Below are 5436 nucleotides of genomic sequence, written 5' to 3'. Positions count from 1 at the left end.
GGCAGGATACACGAACATGGCATTTAAGAGAAGTAGCCAAGCTGCAAACGGTTTCTCTGAATCTGTCTTGATTATCAATAACTTTCTCACAGCTGCAATTTAAAACAATAGCTGTGTATTAAGTGTTTACAGTGTTTAATACTAAACAGCTGGTGAAAAAGTATTTCTAGAAATGTCAAATAGGCATCTAGAATTAGGAGAGTTGTTTTAAAAGGGATCTGACTGTGACTCCACTCCTTAATTGCACAACAGGCATGCCTTTCTGGAGAACTGCAACAATACCTTAACAGGGTTATCTAGATTTATCTGTGTCCATGACAAGGGCCTACAGGACCACTGGCCCAAAAAGGGAATGGGGGGGTGAGGGGTGTTGATGGTTTATGGGCCAGTTTGGCCTGCTTCTGTAACTAATGGAGCAGGGGACCCACGGACCCAGGCCCGGGGAAAGAGGAAAAGGGGATGGGAAATGGGAACTGGGCCTAAAAACAGAACAGCAGTAATGACATGAGGAGGAAAGTTAATTTACTAAGTATGATTCTGGAAGGCAAGATAGCACAATATAACACAATGTATAATACCTCTGCATACCCTCTGGGTTATGTAGTTCTCTTCTGAGAGCCAGGTATTTGGAAAAATGGGCAGTCCACAGAAGTGCAATATTAACTCTTTAACTCCCAGTGCTTGATATGATGTTATGATGTGGAATACCAACAACAAAATCGTAAAACCATGACAGCGCTTGTCAGGTAGGTGGTCACATCAGTGATCAGCCTCAGGGAAGAGTGCTGGAGATAATTATAAAGCTGCATCAGGACACTGCTTAAGTAGCCTACAATGAATGAGGAGGCTAGGAGCTAACACAATGAGAAAGAACCACATTACTGCACTTACGTCTGCAGTGAGGACACAGTTTCTTGGTGAAGAACAGCTATAACTTTCTTGAAGGCTACAGCAGAATTCACCAGTCTAGGGAGCAACATTATTTCCAGCACTACTCAGTTTGTAAGGGATTCATTCTGAAGCTTTAGTTCTATTGATTATAAAGTCTTCATGTGAGTGAGTAAAAGTGCATTACGAGATGATGGTGGTTTCAGAGCCAGACACATAGAGGCCAGAAGATGCTCAGGACATGGAAAAAAATTTTGTGCTGTTTTTTGTTGTTCTTGTTGTTGTTTGAATTTTTTTTGTTTTTGTTTTTCTAAAGCAGAGGGCTTACCATATATGTTTTCCAAGAGCTGCAGCTATTTTGTCAAGTGCAGAAAAGAAAAATGGTGAACAAAGCATTTCGGAGGCTTTTTTCTTTACAATTATAAAAGCATTTACAAAGAGGAAAAAGAGAGAAACTCCAGGACTACCGCATAATATATTTTGGATTGTGATAGGACAAGGGGGAATGATTTTAAACTGAGACAGGGGAGGTTTAGGTTAGATATTAAGAGGAAGTTTTTCACTCAGAAGGTGGTGACACACTGGAACAGGCTGCCCAGAGAGGTTGTGGATGCCCCATCCCTGGAGGCATTCAAGGCCAGGCTGGATGTGGCTCTGGGCAGCCTGGTCTGGCGTTTGGTGACCCTGCACATAGCAGGGGGTTGAAACTAGATGATCACTGTGGTCCTTTTCAATCCAGGCCATTCTGTGATTCATCCTATGATTCTATGATACATGTATACTATAGAGGAAATTTTCCAAAAATACAGGCTCAATATTTTTCCCTATACTGATAAGCTTTTAGAAAAGAAGCCTTCTCTAAAAGGGTAAGTTTGGGAGCTAGCATAGACCAGGAGGGACCAGTTCAAATTGCTCTGAGAAGTAGGCTGCTTCCCAGCCACTGTTAGACACCACAGAACCCACCTCAGGGGGGTCAGCACGTATTCTCTAGAAGGGTGAGTAGAAAATCCAGCTGGGGTCTCTGCTCTGTTAGACCCTTGTGTTATGGACTGTTGTGCTGTAAAGCCTCAGGTACCTAAAAAGGAGAGTTTATACTAAGGATTCACATTATTCCCCATTGAAGTTGTAGTTCACCACATACAAAGAAGAGCAGCCTCAAATCAGCCCCCTTTTATTGAATTACTGTGGATTACACCCAGAAATGTGCCTGTGCCAAAAAGCCGTGTGGTATCAGTTCTACAGGACTGTGTTTCACAGTGTTCCTAGTGACCCAAAACAACTAACGCTAGTGGGAACAGACATATTTTGCAGCTGGGGCCTCAGCACCTAAGGATTCAAACATCAGTCAGTGTCCTGAACTGAAGGATGCATCATGTCAAGATCATTGTCCTGTTAATGTTACTCCTTAAAAAATAAATAAATAAATAAAGCCATAGAAAACAGTTTTAGTTTGTTTTTGTTTCATTTTCTTTTTCATTTCTCCACCAATATTTTTGTCAAGTTTTCCAATCTTTTCTTTGGGAAAATCATAGCATCCATTACTTCTATGCTGCAACTCTTCTTCATGAAACAAAGCAGCCAAATTTCTTAGATTCCTGTAGCAAGTTGGCCCTCTTTCCTTGTCCACCTACAGGGTAAAGAAGACTAAAAACGTTGAACTCTTTATGTACGTAAGAACTCTTTACTGAAGTAAGGCCTTTTAACAACACCCTGAGATTCTCAGCTGTCCTGAGAAAATCGAACAGCTGTAATCCAACTGAACTGGTATTTTTCAGATTGGGATACACATGACACATTATTTTGCCTCTGTAGTGGGTGAAATTCAGATAGATCCTGCTTCTGCTTTGCTCTCTCCTTTCTCTCCATGGGAGAGACATCCAGTCACAGTGCTCTGAATAAAGCAAAAGGACTTCAATCTGTTGATAATAGGTAGAGGAGGAATCAGAATGGTTTAAGTAAAATTCACATACCATGGCATCTAAATAGCTTTGAGGACCTGAATGTCAAGGGAAGTTCTGTGATTCAGTTGTTTGGAGTGTAAAAATTACCAAAACTACACAAGTTTATTTTCTATTTTTAACCCTGATTGGATTTGGATGCAAATGTGGCTTTGAGCCAATGTAATATTCTCAACATTTCTCTTTTAATCTGCCTTTTGGACTCTCAGAAATACTTTCCAAATCCCTCAGAAGTGTTCACTTTCACGCCTCATACTTGTAGCACTTCAAAAATGCTAATGTTAATGGTCACCTTTCATGAGTCCAAGGGAAAAGAAATATCTCTTAAGTAACTATAAAATGATGCAAACAAAGTTCTCCCTCAAAAGAATATTTCTTTGGAGATTCAACAGCTGATATTCTACTGATCTTGTTTTGCCTGTGGGCAATCATAATAGCTCTCAAAAAAGGTTTGAGCTATAAAGCAGAAAGCTGGAGGAAATTAGTTTTATTTTGCTGTTAATGGAAAGAGGTAAAATCCTGCAGTAACTTCACTGGTTTTCATTTTTAAATGTTCAAAACAAATTAATAAAACTTAAGAGACTGAATGATCTTGCTTTTGCTACAGCGTGAAAGGGCACTGCATACTAACAGTACATTTCTGGGATAACCATATGACAGAAGTTAATGTAATTGCTTCAGAGAAATGCAGCAATAAATACATGTAATGTGCTAGCATAAGGAGCCAGGAGGCAAGGTGCTCCCATAGACATGAGTCAATAAGTGCATTAGTGAAAGGAAAAATAGAATTCTAGAGAGAAAATGGTTTGCAGTGATCAGAAAAGAGAACAGAAGTCATTCAAAAAATTAGACAGAGGCATTTTTTCTCCCCATTTGTATTAGAAAATCTGCACTTCTGTAGTGGCCAAAAACAGTAGTTGAAATGCTATGCTCCTATTGTCAAATAAAGGAGCTGGAAAGGCTGATGTGTACTATGAAAGGAGATTTTTCACCTGCATGTACTCTGTTATCAACCAGCATGCAAAGATCAGTGCTGCTAGGGAGACAGCGGCTCCAGAATGGCCGTAGTTGGAGCTTAGTCTTAAAATATACATCACTTAAGATGAAGCCCACATTAAATGAACCAAAAGCTCCTCTGTGTTTGCATCTGTGCTGTGCACAGTTCCCACCCAGGTGGTTGAAACTCTCCGCCTCTCATGGGCTCAGTCTGCAAAGGTAATTTCTAATAAAGCAAACTCAGAGGCATGTAGGTGATAGAGAGCAGAGCAGAGCTCCTGTCTCTTTTCCTTTCTGGCTTTTGTGGAGATAAAATAAGCTGCTGACAGAGCTGTACCTCCTATATACTCCAGCCAGCTGCAGTCTGCACAAACGCACCATGTTTGTGATGCCTTTCCTGTCTGCTATGTATTTCTTTCACCAATATTTAAACTATTCTATGTAGCTACTATACGTGGTTCAGGGAAATGAGGACACTATTTAACTGCCTCAATTTGCAAAAGGCAAATTACTATCTTAGGCAGTCACTTACGTCCTGCTAAATTGCCTTATCAGAAAGGATGAGTGAAGATCTGCCATAGTAACTTACAGCATATATTACATTTAAAAAGCTTTGCCTGCATGTACTCAGTATATGAAGGCATTTATTTCTAAGACATAAATCTAAACTAGATTCTCTTCTGCAGTGTACGCAAATCCTGGGAGCAAACTGTGGAAAACAGTGCAAATTAAACACAGTAGGGAAAGCATGGGAAGAAGACATTCCCCTGAAATCACCCACTGTATGGCATGGAGCATGGATGCAATGAGTCCTGCTTGTGACAACAAATGGGCCTGGACTGGCTGTGTTTTAAGAGCAGACTCCAAGGAGCACTCTTGCAGAAAATAAATGAGAAGAAGGACTCTTGCCTAGAGTTGCTGTCTAGGAATCATTAACAGGCAGGATATGAAATTAGGAAGCTGGCAACTGGAATTATTTCCTTAGAGTAGAAAAGGGGCTCTGAAGGATATTGTACTTCTATAAGTACTCATTTTGAACCCCGAGACAGATTTGAGTATCTAATTGGTTAATTATATGTCGTTTCAGTAGGAAAGGATGCTCCATTTTAAACTTCTCTGGCTTTCACACTTCTCTGTCAAGGATTTTGGTGGTAAAATATATTTAACAAAACACTACATTAAAAATGAAATAATTAAATGGACCTTTCAAGGACTGGGAGTTCTGTGGGCTGCCTCGAATTGCCAGATCCTTGACCATGCCAGAGCATCTGCCCGCATTTTTTCCAGAGCAGCCTGATTTTCCTTCATAGCATCCATGAATGGTAGAAGTCATAACCATACAGTAGATATGAAGCAGCGTTAATTTATCAGTTCAGGAGTTGTATGCATGATGCTGAATCTCACTGCCATCGGCATAGAAAAGCTGGGAAGTGATAGGAAATTAAAGGATAGGTAGGTAGGTAGGTAGGTAGGTAGATAGATAGAGAAACAGATAGACAGAGGAATAGATAGATTAGATAGATAGATAGATAGATAGATAGATAGATAGATAGATAGATAGATAGATAGATAGATAGATAGATAGATAGATAGA

Source organism: Centrocercus urophasianus, unplaced genomic scaffold (assembly GCF_019232065.1).
Source record: "Centrocercus urophasianus isolate 14NV4802_14NV808 unplaced genomic scaffold, USGS_Curo_1.0 seq_12, whole genome shotgun sequence".
In the NCBI taxonomy this organism is placed as follows: domain Eukaryota; kingdom Metazoa; phylum Chordata; class Aves; order Galliformes; family Phasianidae; genus Centrocercus; species Centrocercus urophasianus.
This window is presented reverse-complemented; position numbering follows the sequence as displayed.